Here is a 27,755-nt window from a genome sequence, read left to right on the forward strand (position 1 = left end):
TTGCAGATATGTGTAGTGGAGTACGAGTGAAAAGTACTGAAGCAAGTAAGTGACTGACAATAAGTTGATACAAGTACTTCCTTGTGTCTCCTCTCGTCTCAGATAAATTCTGCTGAGTGTTCCCTCTTCCCCTCCAGCTGAGTCGGATCCATTATTAATGTCTGAACATGGTCTCTGGGGAGCTGTCGTCCATTATTCATGCCTTAGGATTCCTCTGCTTCTCTCCCAGGATCTCCTTCTGTCTCCACCTCGTCCTCGTCATTGTCCTTCTTCTGATCCGTCCATTCGAGCGCCCGTCTGGAGAAAAGCTAATAACAGGTGTGTCTTCCTCCCTCATCATTCCTCCTCCTCCTCCTCCTCCTCCTCCTCCTCCTCCTCTTCCCCCCCTGTCCTCGCATCTTCAATCTGTCTGTGATTTCTTCTGGGTCACTTTTTTTTTTAAAAGGCATTCAAAGATGCCAAGAAGTGTGTGTGTGAGTGTGTGCGCCACCTGTGTAAGGTGACACTTTGGCAACCTGCTAAATGTGTGTATGTGTGTGTGTTTGTATTAATGATGTATGAAGGCTCGTCCAACTACTTGAGACAATTAACTTCCACATACGCACACACATACACACACACACACATTAACACTAACCTGCCCATTGTGCTGTTTTTAGTTCACAACTGCCCAACACACATAACGGACTCATTTAATCAGTTACTGTGTCGGATTGGTCACATTACTCATTTTATCATAGATATATATTAACTTTAGTTTAGGAGTGATGTTTACTGATTTAAATATACAGTAAACTGCAGTAAACACCTGGCTGGGAGCTTGTGTGACTCAACTGTGATTTGTTTCTCGACTTTCCCTTGAAAGTATAAACGGTTATTTCCTTGTTAACATGAAAAGTAACACAAATGATCGTGTAATAAAAAGGAAAAGGGGCCGTCAATTGGAAATTCAAAGCATCCCTCCGTCCACAGCTTCAGAAAGTTACAGACATAGTCAGACATGAGGAATGTTATGGTATGTTTAAATTGAGAAAATACAGTTTTATCTCAAAGTCCGACGACCTGTTTTGAGCGTTGATGCAGATCAGCAATGAGCATTTTCCTCCTATGAACTAGTGGAGAAAAATTTCAGACATGACTACGCATTGCTATGAATAATAATGTGCAAAAAGACCAAATGAGATGGTGAGTTAAAAAAGGGGCAGTTCCAAGGGGTGGAGTTTAATGGTTGTTTTTTTTTGCATTTAAGCTCAGATGCATGGCACCGCACAAAATCAGAGCAGAAAAGGAACAAGAGCAGAGAGGCTGTAGCGTGTGTGTCGGTGTGTGTGTGTGTGTGTGTGTGTGCATGTGCATGTGCATGTGCGTGTGTCTGTGGAAAGCAGGAGCAGACGGTACTGTGGCCTTTAGCTGGCACATGAGCGTCCTCAGGTGCGATGGGGTGTGTGGGTGTGTGTGCCTGGGTGTCGTCTTTTGGCATAAGTATGTGTGTGTGTGTGTGTGTGTGTGTGTGCACACATCGTCCTCGAACATCTTCCTCAGAGGTAAACGTCTGCTGTAGGAAGACTCTTTCCGCCGAAACAAGACTCGGACATTCATCTTGTGACCCACACACGTGCACACACACTCTCACACACGTGCACACACACTCTCTCTCAATCTCACAATTCTCAACCGTTATATTATTAGTAAACTTTCCAGTTAATGATTTTTTTACATGGATTGAAGTCTGTGAATAAATAGGCAAATGTCCAAATTTGCATGCAACTCCAAGTTAAGTCCACAGTTAAAATATCATATATTTGATATGTATCTTGGATACAACAAACATATTTCCTCTCACTTCTTGACAGATTCTTGTAATAAAAAAAGTTGCGGGGACTTTAATTAGTACTCTCTCTGCTTCTGTATCCCTGTGAACTTTCTAAATGCCACATATCCAACAAATAACAATTAGACTTAATTGAGATGATTAAAAACTCCCGTCTAATCCGTCAACACACAGTGTTTGTATCTTGCGCGGCGCGAGTGTGTGTGTGGCCCTCTCCCCCTTCATGCTTGACGAATCAAGAAGATCACTGTATAATGACTGCATAACGAGTGCGTCCTCAAGATACACAGACGCGCGCCCACACACACACACGCGCATACATATTCACAAACAAACATGTCCTTAAGACAGACAAAGCTTATCAATAGCTGTTAATTAAATTCTTGGGCATATTAATGAAAGAAGGAAAGGAAATCGCTGTTTACTGCTCTGTAAGTTTGCGCATGTTCTCTGCTTGTTTGTTTGCTCTAATCAAAAGACTTCACCTTGCAGCGGGTTTTGGTTTGTCGAGGAGTGTTTGTGTGCGCAAAGGTGTGTGTACTTAGTGTGTATACTAGTATTTTGTTTGTGTAACTGCTCAAGGTACGTGACAAGCGATGGCGATCGACAAGAGGAAGAAACTGTCGAAGCTTCATAGTCACGACACTTTGGTGCAAATGTTGTCTTGGTGTCACTGATAAGATTTTAGTGTTTAAAGGTCAAAGGTGAATATCAAGCTGACGTCCTGTTCTCGTGAATGTGACCTATTAGGAACACCCGTATCAGGTTTGATTCCATCTGGCACAAACATTCTCTTGGACTCAAGGACTAGCCGAGTGAACATGTTATCTTAACTACCCCTCCGGATTCAAATTTAGCACAAATTGACGTTCAGACCCACAGACTCACTGATTAGATTCGGTAGGGGGGGTCAAGGGTCAAGGTCACAGTGATATCTCAAGAAATTGTGATGATGATGCATTTTAATAGCCTTGTTGCTGACGTTTCATTTTGCCTCTGTGGTAATTTGTTGAATCATTTTTTACTTTTTTACAATTTCCTCAACAAAATTATTGGAGCCAAGTAAGTTGATATAAAAACTGAGATATTTAGGTAGGAAAAGTCTTGGTTGGTTTTTACATCTTTGAAAAGTTTTCTTGATGAAAAATCCTTATTCTGAAAACAGATCGTGACTCTTGAAAACATCCATATCCCGTTAAAGTGAGTATCGATTATTATTATCCACTAACAGGCTGCCAGCGGCTAAAGTAACCGGTGTGAATTCTTTGTATCTCCATTTGAGCAGTACAAATATTTTAATTTATTTCTCCCGGTGGAGGATAACATGGTGAACGCATCCTTTTGAATAGATTTCGGTCATCCTGTCTTACAGTATCTGTTCTCTCCCCACGCGACAACATCTGTTCATCTTAAGCTGAGAAGGAGCTCACTTTCTTCCCCGGCTCTCCTCCGCTCCCTTCTTTGAAACTCATTCCCTGACACCGTGACCTTCTGCCCCGGCCGAAGAGCTTTGCTTTTAAATCCGCATCCTTGACGACTTCGAAAGGGCTTCACAACAGACGCGACACTTAAAACAAGTTGCTCCCGATGTCCGTCACATTCTTAGCCTTCGTCTTTTTTCTCATTTCCTCTGTCTCCCCCTCCAGATAAACACCCTCCTCCTTCCTCGTCTAACATGCCCTGCCTTCCCCTCCATTTCCCCTCCACCATGCTCCCTCTCACAGGCATATGTCAGGAGAAGGCAAGCATCTGCTCCTTGAGAGGCTTTCTGTGTCCGCCACGCTGCCGTCCTGTGCCAGAAGTCCGTCAGTCGCGCGGCGGCAGTATGGCCACGCTCTGCCTGGCGAGGAAGTGGGACATGGACCCGGGAGGGGAGCTCCGCTTGATTTCATTCGGTGTGTCTGTGTCTTGGTGTGAGTTTTCTGAGTCGATTGCTGTGCGGCAGGGCTCGGCACGAGAGGATGACAGGGCTGCACCTGCTGGTGAAAGGAATCGCTATCCAGGATGGTGAAGGACAAGAAGTGAAAACGAAATGAGGAATACAGGCAGGGGGGGGACAAAAGAGACAGGCTCAAGTGTTTGTTGGCAGAATGGATGAATTTCGTAAAACCAGCAGATGAAAGTGAACTATTCAAGCAGTTAGGGAGACTTGAAACATTGAGGAGGAGCTGGTGGATGTCTCTGCATGCAGAGCGGAATGAAGGAATGATCCAGTGACATCTCATTATTGTTGTTGCCTGTGTGTGTGTGTCTCTGTGAGTGTGTGTGTGTGTATGAAATAACTCACAGTGATTTACACCGAACTTTATGGTGATGTAATATGATAAGTTATGTCATGAAGAAGTCAGACAATGATATAAAATGCATATTTTTAGCTACTTAATCTGAAGCTTGTAAAGATTGTCATCACATCATATAGTGTTATTATATTAGTAGTCTTCCTTGTCCTTTAAAGGGGCTTAAGGCCTCGACAGTGAGTCTCCATACATGCCTGAGTTTTCGCAGGTGTCTAATCTTCAGCACCACACTCTGGCTCTTTTTGTAAAGTTCTTCACTTGAGATCTTTTAGGGACAGAAGATGTGGCAGTGTTCCATTTTGGAAAGGCCTTCATCTTGTCCGTGTCACCTTCTCCTACGGGCCTGGAGTCTGAGGCCATGGAGGTGAACAGGTTTTGTCTTGCAAATGCTCTGCCTGCCTCAGCTACTTTTGCATCCATTAGTTGTGCAGATACACTCATTCGGTCATGACGCCTGTTTGCCTTATTTACAGTGTGTGCACAGCGTGGTCGCTCTGAAGCTTTTCATTGTTGTTGCATCTCTTCTTCTACTCCAAGCGATTAACATTTGTTGAAACCCCATTAATTCTTGTAAATGTTTAGCTACCAGTGAACGTCTTTAGCTCGACTGCCACTACACGCGCACCATTCAAAAAGAGCGTGCAGTACGATTTCTTCCACTCCTACTTCACGTGCATGTTCTTAGCCATTCTACCCCTGCTGAATCAGCGAGGGTCATTTGGGTAAACAAATGCGTTTGGACTCATTTTTATAAATACAACAAATCTCCTTCCAGCCGTAGCCCTGGTCCAGACAAAAACAGTTTTGTGCGACTGACCCGAAGGAGGTTGAGAGTTTTGTTTTCCCTTTGCGGTCTCGATGCAGCTTTCTCCTGTTGCGCGTGTTCTCCAGTGGGACGAAGGTCTTTGTGTGCAGACGTCAGTTGTGCCGATGCAAGGCGCATGGAGTCTGCTGTAACTTGTAATTATTTAATTTGCTTCCTCCCATTGTGCGCGAATCTCATCAACAGTCAGTACAATGGACGGCGTGCATGGAAAATTCTCCATATCCCTCCTGCTTGTATTTGTTCTACCTCTCTCGTTTAACTATGCCTGCCCAGTGGGGTTTATCAACAGCCCAAATGACCGCCAAGACCTCTTTCACCTTCTAATTTGTTTTTTTCCAGCTCCCCGTTGTTACACTTTAACCATTTTCACAAAAAAATGTCAAATTTTACCAAATTGGTTTAAAGTAATTTTTAGCTGAAGCTTGTCTCGCCGTGTTCCCTGCTGCACTTTGCACATGTGCTTGTTAGTATTCTAAATAATAGCAAAAATAAAAATGTTAGAAGATGCAAATGAGCTTCTGATAATGCACTACGGTCCCTAAGTTAGCAAAAACAAAAGAAGGGCAACTGCAGTGTCTTGACGACAAATATATCTGATTTGACCTTTACCTGCTTTTTATTAAGTCTTATATTTGTGTATTTAACATACAAACTGATAAATGTATAGTTCAAATAAATCAATGAGCTCTAAGTATATTCAAATTAACCGAACTGCCACGCACATGCACTCTTTGCTCTCCAATTTACTCCAAGAATGAACGACGGCAAGGGGGAAAGAAAAGAGTCTGGTGTCATTAATAAAAAAAGAAAGACGAGCTAATTGCGTTGCATGCTCCTGAAAAATCAAAAATCCATTAGAGGGGGGTAAAAGCACACTGAACATGGCTTTTCTGAAAATCGGATGATGCCTCACAAAAGAAGAGAACCAAGAGCGCTTTTACCTTTAATTTGCTCCTATATCCTCCATTTAAGACGGACTCCTTGTGTACGTCCGTTTGCGTTTGTGTGTGTTTGTGTGTGTGCGTTGTCGTCGTACGTGCTTAATGCATTCCAATGAGTGACGCAAGAGGCAACTTTGTCTAATCTCCATAAATGGCCATACAGTTCAGGAAGGTCACGCACACAAACACAGACACGCATGGCCCCCAAGCGAGGGAGCATAAGGAGACGGTAATTGAGCGAAATTAGAAGAAATGAGGGAAGGGAGTGGGTGAAGTTAAGAGGAATGAGGGAGAGAGAATGGACTCGGGAGTGAAACCATTAGCTCCGTCATTTAATATTTGCTCTGCTTTACCTGCTCAGGGAGGTCAGTGCGCGGCTGCACAGGAGCGGTAATTTTCCTACGGCGTCTGCTGAGGGACAACATAAATATCCGGGGCCGATATTAAACTTGTTACTCTGCTGGAGAACTACACCCTACTGTCATCAAATGCTTTTTGTCATTATTAAGACTTCTGTGCCTTGATGCTCAGTCGACTAGGCAGCTGGAGACCCCGGACCCAGTGGCTTCCAGCTACTTCTTTTGCCCCACACGACAGTGCCAACCGCTGCACCACCGTGCCATCCCTGTACTTATAGCTCGGAGCGACCTAATACATCATAATCATTTTCTTAATTACACTCTACCGAGTCAGGTACTAAACAGCAACATTTCTGTGACCTAGACAGAAGAGTTAAAGAAGAGTTAAACATGAAATAGAAAAAAACATACAATCAAGAGTGCATTTACCTCCCCCTTGACAATGCAATGCATAAACCTTTCAGTAAATATTAAAGACAAATGAGCCCTGGGAATAGATTTACAGTAACTTACTTCTTCCTCACTTAGGGTTAATTGTCATTTTCCGAGCAGGAGGTGCAATGTGTGTGTGTGCGAGAGAACATGCATGTACAGTCGCTCTTGACATCACTTTGAAGTTGTCACAAACATTTTCCATTTTATTGTAACGGAGGTAAATTTGTGTCTCTCTCTGACAAGCCTTCACCGCCGTCCGTTTTCCACTGTGCCGTCTTTTTCATACTTTGTTTTTGATCCCAGCACGAAACCTGCTTAAAACCTCTCAGGGGTGGGTCATTACTTTATGTGTGTGTGTGTGTGTGTGTGTGTGTGTGTGTGTGATGTTGGCAATACCTACCATCTCTTTGAGGCCATCTGGATTTGGCACATGTGGGAAAACCCTGTGTTCGCTCTGAATGTGTGTGTGGGTGTGTCTTTGACATGTCAACACATTTGTCACAGATAACATCAGAGTTGATGTTTAATTCTCAGAGCGTTTGTGTGTCTCTCTGTGTGTGTGTGTGTGTGTGTGTGCGCACCCGCAGAAAACTGTTAGCTATCTGTTGATTTTTGAGCTGACGGGCTCAACAGGCTGACTCGCTTCTTAACTATGGCCTCACCTACTTACTCTCTGGGTGTGTTCACTTTCTACATCCTGGTGTTTTGGATATTATATATATATATAACAATAGATGTAGGTGGCAGAACTATTTTGCATTGACCATCTATGCACACATTCCTTGTACCATGCAGAACTTTTATATTTTCCCTGCATTCTCCGCATATATAAGAAAATAAACAGATTGGTGCCTCTATCAGTATTTAGTATTCAAATAAATAATAGAAATTCAGCTATAACACTTTGTACTTAAACACATACGCACATGTGTGTTGCCAGAAACAGTCTAGGCCCCTCATGATCACGTTTTTGAGTCAGTTAATCCTCATTTAAATTCATACATAAAATTCCTCAACACTGTGACTTTAAAAGTACGTTGTAAAAATTGCGGATGTCTTCCTCAGATTTCTTACAACCAGAATATGGCCAATACAAAATATTTAATTATTTATTTGCCGAGAACCGATTTCGTCCCGTTTTAGATTATTTTCCTCTGTTTTCTCTCCTGTGCGTCCACCAGTTTCCCCAGCGTACCTCCCACACTGTCGCTAAACCTTCAAAAATAAATTATTAATCTGTCGAATGAGAAGAAAGGGATCATGCTGTAGGTAGAGGGGGGGGGGGAGAGAGAGAAAGGAATTCATGAAAGAGTGGTGTGGCTAAAATGAGGAGAACATGATAAAGGGCAAGAGAGACAACATGGTTGGAGGTTTATTTAGGTGCTAACCTGTCTGCCAAATGGACTGAATAATAGATGTGAGGGAATGGAGGATAAAAAGAGGAGAGCAGGAGGAAGGGAGGGATGGATGGATGAGACAGATAAAAACATACCTCCTCTGTTCTCTTTCAGCACCCCCCCCCCCCCCCCCACACACACACCACCATCTCTTTTTATCTAATTTTCCTTGTGATTGAGGAGGTTCAGAGATGAGCTTGATTAATCTAGTTAAATAAATATTCAGTTGGCGACAACTTTTTGAGTTTATTTTGAAAGTAAAGTGTTTATTGTTCAGATTATAATCTGATTTTGATATACGGTATATAAGGACTGTATAAAGCACCTACATTTCACAAAGAAGCTACGTCCTTTTCATCGTAACCACATGGGAACTTTTGTGCTTTTGTCCTGAGATTTATTTACACCCATGTGACAACAAGAAGAATATTTGATCTGCGCGTCCTCAACCGCCTCCCAATCCTGTCGCTTTAGATTTTTTTTCAATCCTGATTATCTGGAATACCTAAAGAGACGCTTTCAAAATACACGTTAAAGTCAAAAGCAGGTTGCGCTCGTTACATTTCCCCGATTTGACCCCCGACCCGGGACTCTGTCATCTCAGGACGTCCCTAAATGGAGACGCGGCCCCAAACCGTCACGGTACAGACACAGATCTGCCCTGACGCAGACATGCATTTATTTAGGACACAAAGAGGAGGCATAAAGACCCAGAACACACACTTACAAACACACAACCCTCTGACTGTGATCAAGCGAACAATGTTCTGCTCCGCACAGCGATCGGTCTCCCTCTTTCACCTTTTCTCTCCCCGTCTTTTATCTTTCTCTTTCATCCCTCGCTCAATCCCGTCAGGGCCCAGGACCGGAGCAGCTGAGCCCTGCTTCCACCGACTCCACACACACACACACACTAATTTGCATTCATACTTGCACACACATACACGCAACACGCGCACCCTCAACACTTCATACGTTGCATCCGATTAATTTTCTTGTCTCATTTGTTTGAGTCAAGACCCTTTAGAGTGCATACAAGCGCTGACCTTCAGTCACAGGAGATTAGACACTTGAACTCCGACTGAAGAGAGATGCATCCTCCGAGTGGGGAACCTTGTGGAGAAGCGACAACATACTTTTCTAAGAGACAGGAGGCAGGCACTTGAGGGAAAATTAAATCTCTCCAAGGATGCTGTCGGGGCATTGAGGAAAGATTGGCGTTTTGTGTCTAAATACATGTTCACTGAACTTGCTCGCGTCCACTCATCCTCGATTTTTGCATGTTTTTGTTTACGGGTGGATTCATCCGTGCAGCTTCAAAGTGGCGCTTCCAGAGGTGCAGAAAACTTGCATCGGGGGAGGCTGAGCACAGGATTTTTTGTCGACATGTGCGAAAAGTTTCACTCGCGATTGTTTTATTATTTTACCGCTGAATGAAGCGATGAAGAGGTGTCTCAATGCAACGTGGGAAACGTATAATTTAAATCACTTCAGCACAGAGCCAGAGGAAAGTCCAGAGGAACCAGTTCTTCTTCCTCTATCCCCCCCCCCCCCACACACGTATTCTCCCATTGCGACTGTCTAGGTTATTACCTTGTCTTTTATGTCTTTCTGAAATTACGTTTTCCATATCCCCGTGAACTCTTTTTCATGCAGCCGTGAATTGTGCACTGGCTGGTTGTTCTCTCAAACTGATTTGATCTTGTAAAGAAAGTGTAAGACCATTTCAGACCCAGAGTTTCAAGCGGTTCATTTGTGCCTGCTCACAAATACTACAACGGTTGCGAGTTTAAGGTTTACCTGGATCAGCCTCCGTCAACCAGTCTGAAGAAACGAGTGCGGTTTTGCATTTAAAAGGGGAATTGTTGTAAAAACACGGCAAACCCCAACCTGGAGCTGCACAACACCGAAATAACACCATCGCAATGTCATCCCCTGTTTCTGCCAGTTTGGAAAACCAACGCCAGTCACATAGAAACTTCCTAAGACGAGCTCATTTGCCCTGAGGTGACATCTCTGGAGAATGGAACTTGAATATATAGGGTAAAGAGAGTTTTGAAGTATTTCTTTTTGCATTAAAAGGAAAGAAAAGGTTTTCTGCCTCTGCCCTACTTACATCTTATTGTACGTTTGAATGAGGTTTCAATTAGAGGTTAACTGTATCTACAAAGGGACTTCTTTTGAATGATTTGCCTGGATTGGAAAATTAAAAAGAATTCTGCTCTCCTTGGCTTTTATTGTCGCCTCCTTTCCTATTACTCCTCTTCCATGAAGGAAGGGCACAGTGGCACTGACCCAAGTGCTCCTGACTAAATTGGAGTTTTATTTCATCACCATGGTCATCATGTTTGTGTCAGTGTTGTAGCTGGCGGGGCTGGGATTGTATGTGAAGCATTAGTGCTGCTCTCCAGTTCTAAATGTCTAGGTCTTTACCCTGTTACTTCTTCCATTTTGATGTTTAATAACTTCCAACGACTTTTTCGCTGAATTGCGAGGAGGATCTTTTTTATTCACACACACACACACACACACACACACACACACACACACACACACACACACACACACACACACACACACACACACACACACACACACACACACACACACACACACACACAAACACACACAAACACACACACAAGTGCATCAGTGTGAAAAAAAATCAATCGCCTAAAACTTTTGCCAGAAACACGGGTTGTGTTGCAGAGGAAAAACGGGGGGATGAAAGAAGAGGAGAAGTGAGAATGAAAGAGAGTGGCAGAACAGCAGGGTGACTGAGTGGCAGGGTAGATCGCATGCCAAACCACTGTCAATGCCACTAAAGGGGACACACACACACGCACACACAGACACACACCCCATATAGTCTAACCTCTTCTGTACGCAGGTATGCAAATATTATGGACAGTAGCACAAAGGTTTTGTTAGAAATTTGCACACATTCAAACCAACTATTGGAAGATATACAAGCGCACACACACACACACTCACATACACACACACACACACCAACACCAAACTCAGATTAACTAATGACATGTTGTCAAAAGTTTCCCCCCCATCCCTCCACTGTGTTTCTCTGGTTACCATGATGCCCAGGGCCTGTCACTCAGACAACTGTGCAAAGATGAGCAGAGAACACACACACACACACACACACATTTACAAAGGCACACACACACACACCTAAACGGACACACACTTTGCAAAGCACGGCGGGCGACAGGGTGGAAGTGACTGCGGGTGCCCACATCAGAATGCAGGTTGGAGGTTTGACATTCCTGGAGGCTCTGTCCGTCTAGCCAGTTAGGGGGAGGACAGCCAATAACACACACACACACACACGCACACACACACACACACACACACACATGCACAAAGCACTGGCCTGACTATCTGATGAGCCTAATGCTGATCCAAGTCAATAGTGAGAAAAAAACAAAAAAACAAAGATGGCTTTTAAAGGTTCCACCTCTTAGCAGGACTGTGTGTGAGGGTTTTGTGTTTGTGCGTTTCCTTGATGCTTGTCTCTGCGCACCTGTGTGTGTTTGTGTGTGCGTGTGTGTCTGTGTCCTATAACAGTAATGAAGGCATTCTGAGAGATTATCACAGTTGGGCGCCTGCAGACCTCAAGGTTAAAGGAGCACAGAGGCGCAGCAGAAACAATGTGTTGTGTATGTATGTAATTGTGTGCATGGCTTTTTATGTGTGGACATGAGGCTGTATATATATTTATATATTAAAAAAAATAACAAGCACTCTGGCCCTGTTCAGCACTGAGACAGTGGAGACACAGAGAGACGATGATGTGTTGACTTGATGATGACGACAAGAGAGGTCAAGATATTCAGCTGATGGGGGTTAATGAGCTAAAGCAATATTTTTAAAATTATTAAATTAGGCACACAAACTTTTGTTTCTCGCTTTTAGAGTGAGATAAAAATATTGATAACATAATCAGGTCTGTGCATTAAGTGCAGAGATGGAGTACAGAGTTCTGGAAATGAGATTTGAGATTTAGAAACATTTTATTGGTATTTTATTGTTTTTTCCAGCTCCTTAATGAGAGCTGCATTAATCTAGTGTTTCCATAAGAACACCATTTTACAAGCTATAGTTGTTTACTTTGAGAAATGCACATTATAGCTGTAAGTGCATTTTAGGAAGACGGATAAAATTTGACATAATCTTTATTCTGCCGTTAAATGAAAACATTTAAATCAGAGGGGTGAATTATTTTAGATTGTAGTTCTGTTCTCAATAGACTTGAGTTACATCATTCAGAGTCCAAAGGTATGAAACTGAGACTTACTCCCTTTAGATTCCCTGGAGCTGGTGGGAGAAGGACACTCTTTACGGCCCTGGAGGAGCTCTAAGTGTTTCCTTTGGTGTTTACGACTGTTTAGACAACCTTGCCAAATGGCCTCTGAAGTTTTTAATGTCACTCATTCAATTAAAGTTCGGGGGAGAGCTGAACCTGGGGGGGGCAATAAGTCACATATTGGTATTATCCTGCCCCGCTAATTACTGAAGCAATGAACTTTAATTAATATCGGAGCTTGGCGTCGGCTTGTGTGTGTTAAAGCATGCAAATGGGTGTGGGGGTGTTTGTGCGCTTCTTCTGTGCACTTGTGGCCGCCTCTCCTTTATCTCGAGCCATCGCTCTTCAACACAGAGACTGACATTTCGCCGAGTGTCTCGGTTCACACGAGGAACGCTGACACCGTGAACCGGTGGAGGCCGGCGGCGCCGTCGGCATTAGCATAATAATCTCAATCATCAGAGGCGTCGGCGACCAGGTCCAACAACACAAATGACAACCACGACGACAACGAACACAAGTCAGTGGATTTCCTCGTGTGGGTTTTAAGCCTGAGGGAAATCAAATGTTTTACAGAGAGTATCTTTGGTTAGATTCAGAGGTTAACGGCCATTTTAGTGGATGCTCAAAACCTTCTTTTGAGTTTTGTATCGGGGCTTTTTTACAACTCAAAGTCTAGATCAAGCTTCATGTCTTTGTTTCATCATTTACATTTGTTTAGTTTTGTTATCTTGCTATAATTTAGGGAGCTAACTAAAGACCACCTCCCCTTTCATTTTCTTCTTCTATTCTATTTTTCGATGCTGTCTCTACCTCTGGAAGTTGGTCCAAAAGTCCAAACTATCATATAAATTGATTAACGCTGGACCTAAACTCATTTTCTCGTGTTGGGTTTTGAAAGAAGATTTAGGTCAATGGGCAAATTTTTTACGTCGGCAACTAATCATTTTTGTGTCTCTATATTTTTCATCGCCGTTTTAGAATAATGACATCTCTGTAGTTATGTCCTGTGTCTATTATTTATTTTAATTTATATGTAATATCGGTCCGTCCACCCAACCTTTCCATGTCAAAGAACCCTCCACCCCTCTTCCTTGTTCTGCATCCAGACAAAGGAGCATTTAAGATACTAAAGCATCTGCTCAATAAAACATGTGCAACTGACAAATTAAAGTGCCAAAAAGGTAGCGCTGCAGTCGACTGACACCTGTGAGCGTGTGTGTGTGTGTGTGTGTCTGTTTGTGTATCCGTATTGTGTGAGCCCGGGCTACCTGCTGGGCTTTGCCTTGAGCTAGCAGTGCCCTTCACTTCCCTTTGCCCAGAGCTTTGCTGCGGCCGCGACCGCTGCGAGGCAGAAAGAGAAACTCTCACAAAACAACTGTCCTGATGAGAACAGTGGCTTCTTGGTTGGATAGGAGCACTTTGATTTTCACCTGTCCTCGCTCGACTGGGGCGAACGCTTTAGAAAAGAGTTTGGCTGCGCTGCGTGAACTCCTTGCGACACAGAGGACGTCTTGGCGAGGCGGAGAGGATGTCTGTGTGTGATATTCTTTGGTCTGAGAAGCTGTATGATATGCCATGTAGACATTTTTCAAAATGTTGCTCCCCCATAATCCTGAGGAAACATTGGCAAGTCAACAAAGACACTCCGCAATTCTCGAAGAAACCAACCTTTTTGCTAAACTACAGACGAAGAGAGATCAGGTGACCGCTTACATTTTGTTCACACCAAATTTATTCTCACTTCTTTGTACAAAATAACAAACAGCCATGACCCATCACCTAATTCGGTGCTTTACAAACATAGTTACCATCCCTTCCTTCATCCCACCCTTCACTTTCATCCTCTCATCCTGCTGTTAGCCTCCCTTCCCCACATCCTCTCCCCCCCACCTCAGACTCTCTCCCTCCCTCCCTCCATCTTTTTTGTCCCTCGCTATGATTGTTTCATGTGCGCTGATCCCACCTTGTGTGTTTGAAGCCCAAAGAGCAGCGGCAGGCGATACTGGATGACACTACTGAAGAGCCCCAACACATCTGAGAGAGCGGAATGGGGCAGTAGATAAAGAAGGATAGATAGACATATAAATAGGGATAGATAGATAATTAAGGATAGATAGATAATTAAGGATAGATAGATGAACAAATGTGACACAGGTTCGTTGACTGTGTCTTTCATGTTTCGTCTTTAATGCCACTCATCTACAGATGTCTCCAGTTGTTTCTGCCAGACACAAACGCACAGACACACACACACACACACACTCACACACTCATTCACACTCTCTCTGTCACACACACACACATGCTGCTCTCTCAATCACCTTGCCACAGGCTCTGTCCTCTTGCTTCAAGCCGGCACCTGCACGCGTATTGAGTTGGTCCAATCAATGGGTGTGTGTGCGTGGGTGTGTGTGTGTATGGTAAGCACAGACGACAATAATGTGACCCCCCCCCCCCCAGTGACTTCTATGACAATATGCACATATTAAAGTAGATGAACTCAGTCAGGAACAAGCACAGCACAAGGAAAATTACTTCATGGAGCAGCCGCGTCTCCTCATAACAAACATCAGGTAGCACTAACCTGCCAGGTCCCTCAGGCCTGCATGGGACGTGTCTTTGTCCTGATGTCAGTGAGTGAAGAAACCTTAGATTGAAAAAGTGCGAGGTTCTAAAACACATACTGGCGGACGGACCTCGCCACTTCCTGACGGATGCAGCTGCAGTTGGATCCTACACCTGCCCCCAATCTTTGACCTAGGAAGCAAAAGATATGTCACCTCTAGTCTGACCCCGAACAGGAAGCATTGCAGGATGAATATTATGAAACCTTTCTTATTTGAAATTAAAAAACAAGACTTTGACTTGTTGTTTCATGATTTTCAGTTTCTAAGGGTGGGTGGCTACAGGTGGTGCTTGAAAAACATGCGCTGTTATCTTAACTGTTTCCTGAACATCATCTGAACAATACCATTATAAAAACACTGCCCTTTATTGCCCACGGGACTCGCCATGACAGCGTGTGTATTTCCTGTGCTGAAAATGATGAGGCTTAATTTACACCCCCGCCAGCGTACGTGCCGTTGTAGGTTGTAGATTTGTGTGCATTCATGTGAGTACTCTAGGTGTGGTGTGCTTTCTTATACTTTTGTCCGACATCAGGAAGAGTAAATCTGTCAGCGCCCATTATGCACAGGAGGAAATCACCAGGCCAGCGTGTCCATAGCTCAAATCTGGCTTTTTAACAGTGTGGAAAGTCTTTAAATAGATGGGACAACACAGTAAAGTGAAGGATCCAATAAAAACTAGAATCGTAAACCTATTGCCCGATGTACACATCAGGCTTTTGGGGAAAAAATGCCACAAACAAAAACTTTCTTCTCTTCCATTTCCTTTTCTGACAATGGGCAAAAAAGATGGAGTTTAGAGTTCAGCTCCTCTGTTCAGACTCGCTGGCAGCTCTCCACCAGTTTCCTGTGTCATTAAGAACTGACGCACATCATCTTCCTCTCATAAAAAATGGAAAAATTGGAACACGCCTCGTTTTTGAGCCGTGGCCAGTGTGAGAGTGTGGAACACTTTGACTTAGATTCCTAAGCAAAGTGGAAGCTTAAGATGAAATATACGTGGCAGCACGGTTCAGTTTTTTGTAAATGAAGGTAAAGGAGAGTTTCACTGAATGTTGTGAGGATATGAAACCGATACATGTTTGTTTAAGAAAAGAACAATCAGTTTTTAAAGAATGAACCTCTTTGCACACAAATTATGAATCTTTACTTCTTGTTGCAAAATGAAAAAAAGTTATTTATTTATTGGACTTCAGGGAATTTAGCTGCATTTAGTGAGAAATAAAAGATGAACACACATGTAGAGCTGAGTGTCGTCTGCATACGGCTTCATTTCTCATCAAGAATTGTGTCGAGGATTTGTGAATGTTGAACTTTTGAAAAAAAGTACCAATTTCATAGCATATTCATCATTAATTTACATATAAATCAAAAGTATAGAACAAATATTGGATTCAAAAATGATTTGTTTTTCTGTCGCTGAAAAGTTGTGTTTTGATTTCTCATTGGTCGTCTTTAAGTGCAGAGCTCAACAGTACAAAATACTTCATAGGATTCTGATCTTATATACTTATAAACCCAGAGTAAATATGTAAAAATCATGCCTGTGTGGTTTTTGTATGCCCCATAAATTCAAAATCACAGTGCACGTATAGCTTTGTTCCATTTCCTGTGGAAACCGCCCTCATCTTGCCTCAGACTGCAGGTCCGAAAGGTGAGACGAGTGTCATGTGACGTTGTTTGTCATTAGAGGTGCAAAGAGCCGTGCAGGAAGAGAGGTTGGAAAGTCTGCTGGTTGTTTTAGTGGCGGTGGAAAGAAGAGTGTCGTCACTGATGTTTTAATTATATTGCAGAACGGAAGGGTGGCGTGAATCTAGGCGAAACCAGAGGGCAGGACAATAATGCAGCGGCTGTATTATTTTAATGTGACACACACCTAAAGTATATGAACTCTTTTTTTGTCTCATTTTTCTGGACTGATGTTGTTTTGATTTTCACATGTCTCTGAGCTGTCCTTAAAGAGGACAAGGTTTATTAAGACAATCCTAGAAAAACTTGATCTTCAAAAGAAAACTCTTGAGATTGTGCATCTAGAGTGTGTATCTATGTCCGTGGAGGAAGTTCCTACTCGTTTGTTTTATTATCATGAATAAGATCAAACTGTAAAAAGGAAGGTTGAGGCAAAAAATGTCATTTCTGAGATTTTCTTCTGTGTAAATTCCTATATATTATATAAGTAAAATAGCTAGTTATGTACTTTTTTATGTACATGTAAAATGCTTTCCACTAATTTATCAATAAAATTTATTAGCAGCACTTATATCATTCTATTTGGACAACACAAGCTGATGTTATTAAGCAGTTCACATGTTTTTCTCACCATATTTTTTGTCTGGCCCTTACCCCTTTCGCTCCCGTGCTCTCTACCCTCCTCCTGCGCCCCTCTTCCTCCTCTTTCTCTCTCCAGCATCCCATCGTCTCTCGCCGTCCCCTCTCCTCACTGCTCATAATCCCCTCTCACTCCCCGTGCAATAGAGAGCGAGCAGCTGGTCCCGTCTCCTTCTTTAACCTCGTTCGCCCCTTGCAAGAATGCTTGTGCGTCGTTTTTTTTTTGTGCTCTCCTGTCTGCCTAAGGCGTTGAGGTAAATGGCGTAGTCCAGTGGCACAGGCTACATGCCAACAAGCCCAGTAACAAGGACTCAAGGAATTCACCGTTATAGCAGAACATAATGATGAAAGGCACTTCCTGAGATAAAATCTGATTAAAATATAACCCTGAGAACTGTAAGGAACACGCTGTAGCCCTCAGTTTGTCGTACGACTTTGCTCTTTTCCTCCTTGGCACCTGCGTGTGGTGGCGAAGCAGCGGCTGCGGCAGACGGAGCAGAAAAACACTGAGCTTTTCTTCTGCTTGTCTAATCAGCGGGGTGGCACTGAGACACCTGGAAGGACTCCAAAGGAAACACGCGTACGCACTCGCTCAGCGTCCACCAGGATGAGTGGCCAATGTGTAATGAAGAAGAAAAAGACACATCTGCACAGAGCCGGGAGAAAGGGAGACGAGAAGAGGGGATTATGAATATGTACAGTGCGCCTCAGCTGTCGGGGGCAAACCGGTGAATAGGAGTGATCTGCCTCCTCTGCAGGACATCGGGAAGTAACAGGAAGGAAGTTGTGTTTTTGTGCCAGTCTGTTTGTTGGTTGGTTGGTTTGTAAGCAAATTACACAAAAAGTACCGAAAGTATTACCACGAAACTTTAAGGAAGAATGCAGTATTGGAGGGGGGAGGGAACCATCTAAGTTTGGGGTGGATCAGGGAATTCTTTTAATGATTTTCTCGAACCTTACTTTTTTCCCCCATGGAAGAACGCATTGATCCTATTTAAAAACAAAAATCAGGCATATTTGGGGAGACTTATATCTATGTGTGTGAAATTTGGTACAGGCTGATTGGTTCAAAGCAGACTGTTGGGCCTTGGTGGAGGAAGTACTTGTAGTTATTGTTCTAATTTAGTTTTTGTTCTGATGGTCGGGGGTTTTGAGTCACTGATAAATGAACCTCTATCCCTGGTAAAACATTTAAAAGGAAAAAAGTTGTCATAAAGATGCACCCTGTTTCACTGACCTTTCTTCATAATTACACAGTGTTAAACAGTTTGCATGTAATGTGTTAAAAATAACTAAAAGACCAATATTGCTTTCAGAACATGCAGATATGTTTTTTTCTTTGGGTGCACATTAGATGAACATGGAGTCTTCTCTTTAGGTCATGAACACTGAGGAATTATGAAACGGACAAAAGACAAACACCAAAACAAATCCATAAAAGCCCCCGAAAAATGTGAGATTATGCATTTGCCCTTTCAGGAGCTCAGATAATAAAAGTCACAAGATTATGAAGAACAGATTTAGAAGATTTGGGCGGAAGATGTGAAGAGACAGGGGATAGAAAGAGAAAGAGCGGATAATAAAGAAAGACATCTGTAGCAGTTGTAAGGACATGGATTTACTGTCTTAATACAGTTACATCTCTCCCAAGGGGACCGCCGGATTAGATATGGTCATTTCATCAGTCAGAAGGGAGCAGACGGCTGGAGGATTAAGGAAAGACTGAAAGAGGAGAGGAAAAAATAGACAATAAGAAACAGAAATGGACGAGGGGATTGAGGGATAGACCAGAGGAGGAGACTCAAAATTATTTGGGCTCTGTGCTTTTATGGAATTGGGCTAAATCTTTACAGTCAGGGAATATTTAAGAGTTGATTTATAAATTAGAGAATCCCTGAAATGCATCGTCGCCCTGGAAACCTTCGAGGACCTGAACGGCCCCGGGAATTGTGGGAAGGGAGGCATGAAGAAGCGCAAGGCTTCCTTCCAGCCGGGGTCAGTGCCACACCAGCTGTCTCCACACAGGGGACTGGGACACACACAAACACACACACTTAAAGAACTACCCACTAGATCAACAGAAATACAAATACATTCACCAGTATGTATAATGAAGTCATAGGTGATTTCCATTTAACATTAGAACACAGTTAAGCATTACAAAAAAATAGATTTGATATCTCCAGGGGTAGTGAAAACAAGCAAAGTGAATGCAGCCAATTAAGCTTGTAGCAATGTATTAACGCTTTCTGATGCATTTGTATTCAATGTGCCACTATTATCCTGTTCTAAGAAAATCCGGTGTGTAAAAGGGGACCGTTGTCTTCACCTTCACCTTGCTAGAGACAGAAATAAAGGAAATGAAGTAGAGGGGAAGGAAAAATGGAGAGCAAGGTGTGCAATATATATTCATGTGTTTGTGTGTGTGTGTGTGTGTGTGTGTGTAGGTGTGTGTGTATAAAAAGGAATGAAGAGGAAGCTGAGAGACTGAGAGCCAAACAGTTGAGAAGGAGGAGAGAGGCCAAGGCTCAGCGCCCTCAGACATATGGCTGTCTCTTTCTTGATTACACTTCAGCTGGCTGGAAGATTACCAGCTCTGTGTGTGTATGAGTGTGAGCGTGTGTCTGTGTGTGTGTCCTTCTGCATATGCTTGAGTGTCTGTGTCCAAGAGCTCCCACTGAACCCTGCTGAAGATTATTCAATACCATTTAACTTCGCTGTGTGTTTGAGAAACTTAGTTTAAATTACAAGGCTCTGTTGGACTCTGTGTGTGTCTGTGTGTGTGCGTCTGTGTGTGTTGGTACTGATCAGCATGTATGTGTGAGTATGTGTGGTTTGATGCTTAGGCTGCTTTAAGAAATCAGCGAGTTCACAGCAGGCCAGATTATTAGACGTTTATAGGTTTGCTTGTGTGCATGATTAAGTGTGCGCTTGTGTGTTTCAGTGTGTGCTCACACTTCTTCAGCCGGTCTTCAGTGGATTACCAGCATATTGAGCGCAGTGTGTGTGCATGTATGTGTGTCTTAACACCAAGATTACTCGAAGTCAAGTAGATTGAGCCCCTCGGTCACAGCGAGGATGAGACGAGAGATCAGATAGCTTCTGGGTTTTCTTTAATCTCACACACTTCCACTGCCAGTATGTGAGTGTCTGTGTTTTTAGCGGTGTGTAGTGTTACTCAACGCACTCTGGTGTGTGTGTGTGTGGGTGTGTGTGGGTGTGTGTGTGTGTATGCTTCTGCATGTGTGGTCTCATCTGGCTGGGGTTTCCTTGGAAGGTAACAGGTCCATATGCTACAAGGAGGCTGCCTGTGACCTCACACCAGGACCCCGCTGTAGTCTGTGTGTGAGGAGGGCGAGAGACATAGGCCGACAGAGAGAGAAAAAGAGAGAAATAAAACTGGGTGGTGGGAGGAACAGGGAATGAAGGCGCAAGAGATCACAAGACAGAGGGAGATGACAGCAGAAAGAAAACATCCATTCATATCTATGTCAATGCTGCATAAGTCATAATTGAAAGGGCCCCAAGTCATGCAACATGTTGAAAGTCAACTGTTACAGAAATAACAAAATATAAATATTGTAGGGAGGATGGATCTCTTTTTTCTTTCTCTCAGTTTTTAAGTAAATGTAAATGTATGTATTCACAAATTGCAATTTGCCTCCTCTGGGGTTTAACAATCTGTACAAGGTACGACATTCTAATGTTCTCATGAAAAAAAACGCAGAGAGTCACAAGTGAGTGATCCCTCCAAACAGAGCCTATTAACACAATATAATTATTTTTAACATAAACAGAGGGATCCATCAAGTGTTAATGCTGTTTAATCCAGAACATGTAGTTTGATTGAACAGATCTGTGAATCCTGAGGATGTAAGTCTGCTGCCGAGTGCCAGGTACAGAGGGACATAGCGCTTTTCAAGTTGGCCTCCTGTCAGTCAGAACGCAGCCCTACATTATTGATCACAGTGTTTCCATAACCAGTTTAGATTATGTCCAAAACAATGGAAATCAGATGTAAATTATTATTTTGGATTCAACACTGCGACTAGCGCTGTCCAGGGTGCTGATCCGCACCGACAGCATTCCCAAGAGAATGTGCCAACATTTGTTTGGCAGTTTTCCGTTCCTTCCTGCTAAAGAACCATGGCTACCGAATCCCTTTTGTGTTTTTACGCGTGTGTCAGTGTCTGTTGTCCTTACACACGTTCGGAGACCGATGTCAGCACACGTCCGTCTGCAAGTAAGTTCACGTGCGGAGCATGAGCCTTGAGAGAAGTGAACTTGCAGAGCAGGAGACAGATGTGTTTAATCCAGACGGACACTAATGGGTCAAGGTTTGTTGTTTTTGTGTTCCTAACGTGCGTAAACATCATTCAAAGCCATTATAGCTGACGTCTAAGGAAACGCTGTCTCGCAGAAGACACAGATAGCCCGAGGGCGACGGAAGACGAATAATAAGCAAAAAATTTGTGTGCTGTGTGTGCGTCTGCTTTCCCATAACAAATCATTCCGCTGCAATCAAAAGGCATCTTCATTATCCACTTATTTATAAATGCTCTATATGCCGATACATATGTATTTGTGTGTGTGTGCGAATCCATACAATTACTCCATGTTGCCAGTGGCAGTGTTGTGACTGAGGAAAGCAATGCTGTCATGGGTCGTGTCATATTCATTTTACATTGGCTGATCTCTTTTTTTTATATATATACTGAATGAATCAAGTACTAAACATGAAACATGTACTTTTATGAGCATCACATATGCTGGCAAATAAAAAAAAAAACTAAGATCTTTATCAATCATAGCAAGAAAAGGCCTGAGAGCAATGCACCCACCAAGTTCCATTCTAGTTTTCTTAATTTTTTTATGAAAAGACCAAAACTAACCTGTACTTTCAGAGTTTCCCATTCAACCTTTAAACCATTTTCTGAAATATCAAGGTCTTATCCCAATCTGCATGTTTTTGGACTGTGGGAGGAAGCCAGAATACCCAAAGTAATCTCACACGGACACGGAGGGAACACGCAAACTGTACCACCATGTTATACCTGGGTACTAGCTTACAGGAGTAATTTGCGAATATGTTGCAGACTTTTACAAATATAAATACTATACAAATACATTTTTATTGATTCATTGAGTATCGGGATCAATTCATCGTTGCTTTTTTGTCTTTTCAGGGATTTGTTGATAAATGAAGTTGAATCTTCTCCACTTGAGCAAAGATCAGTCATCCGAACTTCTCCCAATCACAACTTTTTAATCAGTGACGATAATCCTCCTGCAGTTAAAGCAGGGGAACAACATCAAAGTTTCAGGCCCCCTGACAATAGCACTGGATAGAGTTAGGGGCCCACTTTTCCTGCCCTCCCTCCTCTCCCTGAAACGTTTAACCCCTCCACCCGCCAGCACTGTGTTGAAGGGCAGTGTGTGTAACTATTCACACCCTCCCACCACCCAACCCCAGGCCACCGCTCTGGCTAAGGACCTGAAATCACCACCACAAATGGGAGCTTGAAATATCCTGTGGATTTTATAGGACCTTGGCCTGTGTGTGTGTGTGTGTGTGTGTGTGTGTGTGTGTGTGTGTGTGTGTGTGTGTGTGTGTGTGTGTGTGTGTGTGTGTGTGTGTGTGTGTGTGTGTGTGTGTGTGTGTGTGTGTGTGTGTGTGTGTGTGTGTGCGTGTGTGCGCGCGTTTGTGCGTTTGTTGCTGGTAGAGTGTCAGGGCCACAAAGGAGAGAAGAAGCTCAAGCATGAGTGTGGTCTGCGCCTGTGTTGCCATGAAATCTTTAGTAAAATATTTGCACAGCGGCCACCATGGATGAGCGAGATAACCTCAGAGCTTGAACTCGATCCCCCTCTCGCTGAAAACAACAGCTTGGCTCTCTCTCTCTCTCCCTTGTTCTGCCACCTCCGAATCTGTCCCTCGTTCCCACTCGAATATATTCATTTTTATTAACTACTAGAGTGCGCTTTTCCCAGTTCACCGCTCATGATGACCTCTTCATGTCTTGTTCGATTTGCTTTATTAAAAAGGGAGATAGAGGGACAATGATAGACCGAACGAAAGAACGGTGTAAATCCAGAGCGAGAAAAAGGAGGAAAATGTGGATAAATAAGATGAAGAGCAAAAGAAGAAGATAAACACAGGGATTTCCGGCTAATGAGTGGCAAGGTAAAGAGCCAGGTATCGCCAGAGGAGGGGATGTGAGGACTGGATGGAGGGATTGGGCGGAGGGAGAGGACTCTTGGCAGAGCGCAGCGATAATCCGGCGCCTGTGTGAACGATTAGCATATATGCTAAGCACTTCAATTCTATCAGCTAACACTGAGAGGCCGAGATAACTAACGCAGGACGTGCTCCTCCCCTCCACCTCTGTCTCTGTCGCTCGCCCACCTCCTGTCATTCTCTCTCTCTCGCATCTCTCCAACCTTCCTCGAGTTTTTATGTGCCGTATTTTCTCCTTTTTCCTATTTCAAAGAACATTTCCCCATTTTTCTCTCTACTCTTTTTCTGTTCTTTTGCCCAACCTTGTTTTTTATTCTATCAGTTTTTCACCTCCGACTAATGAAGTCAAGATATCACAATCGACAATCGCAAACTTGTAAATTGAGAACAATGAAACATATGGATGTAATTACCAAATAACATGTTTGGTCAAGTTACTTAAAAGTATATTATAGTGGCATCTAATTATCATTATGATATTGGTCATTAAGCCAAAAAGCATCAAAGCTGCTAAAGTTGTTTTGCTGACAGTCGTCCAGTTTTCACCTTCACAACCTAAATTAAAAGAAATAACTCTGGCAGTGGACTTTATTTTTCAAAGCCTGATATAGTTTACTACAACGGCTCCCGCTGTGTGTGTTGTCATTTTATCTGCGTGCTGCTCCGGCTGCCATTGGCGGAACGGAGGCCGATGAATGATTTGATTTGGTGAGGATGCTGGTGCTGTAGAGGGACATCTAGTGGCAGGGAATGCCATTTTTTATGAGTATTATCTTTTAAAGAAGAGATCCTCTGCGGTGTAACGCATCCTCCAAGGCTGTGTTACACAACAAAGGCCGATTTGCGTTACCGTCGCACAGCCCCACACCCTAGTTGCGTGCAAGCGATGATAATGTGCCTGTGCCTGCACACACACACACACTTGAGGAGGTGTGAATGGTGTTTATGAAACACTAGCTGTGTTTGTGCAGAGTGCTAGTGAAACACATCGGGGCTCTTCAGCCTCCATTCAAATGCAAAACCCTTGTACACACACACGTACACTAACAAACACACACACACACACATGCAGTACTCATCCCTGCCCACACACTCGAGTCATTATCACGCACTGACTCGTGCGCCCGTGTTGTACAGCACAGAGGACGAGAGAGGGTTTATACTGTACATAGGAAATTAAGGGTTTGAAAATGGAAACTATTGTTAAGGTGGAAGTCAGGTTCGGACCCCGAAGCAGACACAGACGGGTAAATAGTTGAATGAAGAACAAAGTTTATTCATGTGAATAAACTGGCTGGATGATCCGGGATGAAACCAAGAAGTGTTTGTAGAGTGGAGAGTCACCAGGAGATTCTGAGTAGGAGTGAAACACAGGTTAGAGGATATCCAGAGGCAGTGAATGTTAGAGTCTCTGCAGCGCACACGATACCGTTGAGTAGAGAATAATCCCGCACTGAAGTGGTGGACAAACCAGGCCTTTATGGGGTGGATGATGAGTAGGGATTGATTGCAGGTGTGTCTCGTCTGTAGCACCACGCCACGCCCCCTGCCACAACCAACCTGCACAGGGAGGAGACGGGAAAGAGGAGACAACAACAAAACAACACAATACACACAGTCCTCACAACTATGCCGTAATAACTGTACTGGTTTTAAAGTTAAAAATTTCAAATGTATAAGTTGAAACTGTGTCGATAAATACACAATAAACTATATAGAAAATGTAATTAATTGAGGCCAATTAACTGTTATGATTGGAGATTAAATATTGCATCAAACGTCTCTTGAATGTATTGAGGTAAAAGCAAAACACGTCTTGAACTTGTTTGGCTTTCAGTTTTTTTTTGCGCAGATAGAATAATAATATGATAATATCCCAGTGGGTATAAAGGGAACAAAAAGAAGACAAACAGTACCATGAATAACATATAAATGGAACAAATAAAAACCTGAAATATCAAAAAAAAAAAAATCCTTTTATTTGAGGACAGTTTTGAGGTTCCTGGGCTTGTGTAGTCTATTTTTGGTTCTGCTTTTCTTCTGCTATTTCAACGATACGGGTTTTGTCTGTGCGAATTAGCTCCAAGGTAAAGAGTTTGAATGCGAAACCTGATCATCTCAATGATGATGGGTTAAAGAGGCTTCTATTTCAATGCATCAGTTACCATATTTTTAATGATTTAATCGAATCCAATTCCTCTGAGAGGACGCCAATGAGCACTGGCTTTCTTGTGAAGTGTTGGAGAACTTGAACAAATTTTTCAGATGGACCTATAAACAGCATATGAATAATACTCCCACTGTTCTAGGATGGTTCTAATTGTAAAGATTTAGTCTCGTTCAAATTTGATAGGGGGTGAAGCTGCAATATCATCCCATACTCAGTGATTGCCACAAATGGCTGTTTCTTTCTATGTTTTGCTGTTTCCTTTCTTCTTCTTTTCATTTCGCTCTCTCTTTATCCCGGTCCTTCTTGCTCTCTTTCTTTTCTGTCTCAACTAGCATCTGTTTGTCTTCAGCGCTGGGGCGCCGGGCCTCCCAGGGCTCCTGGCCTTCCAGACTGACACTTCCCGTCCATCTTTTATTCAGCTGCTGCCCAGCAAAGGGCTCCTACAGACGGTCTGTGCCTTCAGGCGAGCCCCGGGCCTTGACGCCCGACAAGGCCTCTGGAGTGGGGCTCTGCTCTCCACCCAGCTTTCTGGACAAACACACACATATTACACACACACAAACACCTCCATACACAGTCGCACAAAGGTATATAACTCCCATTTGCATACATAGAGCGGTATATCTAGAGGACCGTTCATATTGGTCATGTCACCTTTTGTTTTTTATTCATACGACTAGTTATTCATTTATCGTCGCTGTTTTATTCATTTGCACACAGGAGAGTGGAAGAAAAGTGTACGACGCTGAGGACGTGGAAAACGTGTGTTTCGAAGATTTTCAAATGTGGGACTGGAATCTTGTAGGAGCAAAACAAACAAGGAGCATATCAGGTTGTAGGGTTGAAGCAGGGTCAGGCGAGGGAGGAGGTGAGGCCGTGTTTCTCACAGATGAAGTTTCAGGTCTCACACGCAGAGACACTTAGCAAGACAAGTGCATGTAGCTGACACTGTTTGACACGATTTCCTTTTCCCGGCTCGCTGTGGGTCTGCAGACAAAAGCAGATACTTCCTTGCATTTGCTTGTGTGTGTGTGTGTGTGTGTGTGTGTGTGTGTGTGTGTGTGTGTGTGTGTGTGTGTGTGTGTGTGTGTGTGTGTGTGTGTGTGTGTGTGTGTGTGTGTGTGTGTGTGTGTGAACACACACACACGAACTCCAGGGCTAAGTAGGCGAACTACTTAGCCCTGGAGCTGCTCCAAACAGGAAGACTTCAGCTAGGGTGTTGAGAAATATTTCCAGGTTAACGCGAGGTCAATGGAGGGACAACAGGAAGTGTTAAGCTGACAGCTGTGTCCATCTATCTCGCTCACACACACGCACACACGTATGAAGGGGAACACGATTCTTCACACACACACACGCACACGCACACACACACACTTGCGGTGCCCAGGGACAGTGAGGAGCCTCCTGGTCTATCGAATGCGTCCTGTTTTCCCTACATGGCACAGAAACAGAGGAGAGAGGGGGAGAGGAGAGCGACAAGCAGGCAAGTGAGCAAAAGAAAGGGAAAGAAAGAAGGGAGGGAGAGCCAGAAAATGTAACAGAAGAAGGGAAAACAAAAAAACGACAGCAGCAACCGACATATAGACACATAAGCGAAGGAGGACATTTCTGCTACCTTTGAACAGAGAGCGATGGGATTTTGAGTTTCATTAATGCGTGGGCGGGAATGTGTGTGTTGCTGCCTTCACCTGGGTGTGTGTTGGTGTGTGTCTGCCCGCGCCGTCTTGAGGATAGACACGGCTACGCGACAGCCATTGTGCTCAAGTGAGCATATGGTTTCTGACACGTCTCTTTCTAGTGCCATACTGTCTGTCTATACGGCATAATGGCAGCCAAGACAGCAGTCCTTTCTACTGCGACTGAAGGCCCGTTTGAAGGAAAACATGGACGAGCATTAGTGGAAGTTTATTCCCCGGCTTACCGTTTTGGACTCTGTGGACGAAGATGGTTTTTAAAAAGTGGATTCGCTTTAAAGGGGG

The sequence above is a fragment of the Platichthys flesus genome, chromosome 22 (assembly GCF_949316205.1).
Source record: "Platichthys flesus chromosome 22, fPlaFle2.1, whole genome shotgun sequence".
Classification (NCBI taxonomy): Eukaryota; Metazoa; Chordata; class Actinopteri; order Pleuronectiformes; family Pleuronectidae; genus Platichthys; species Platichthys flesus.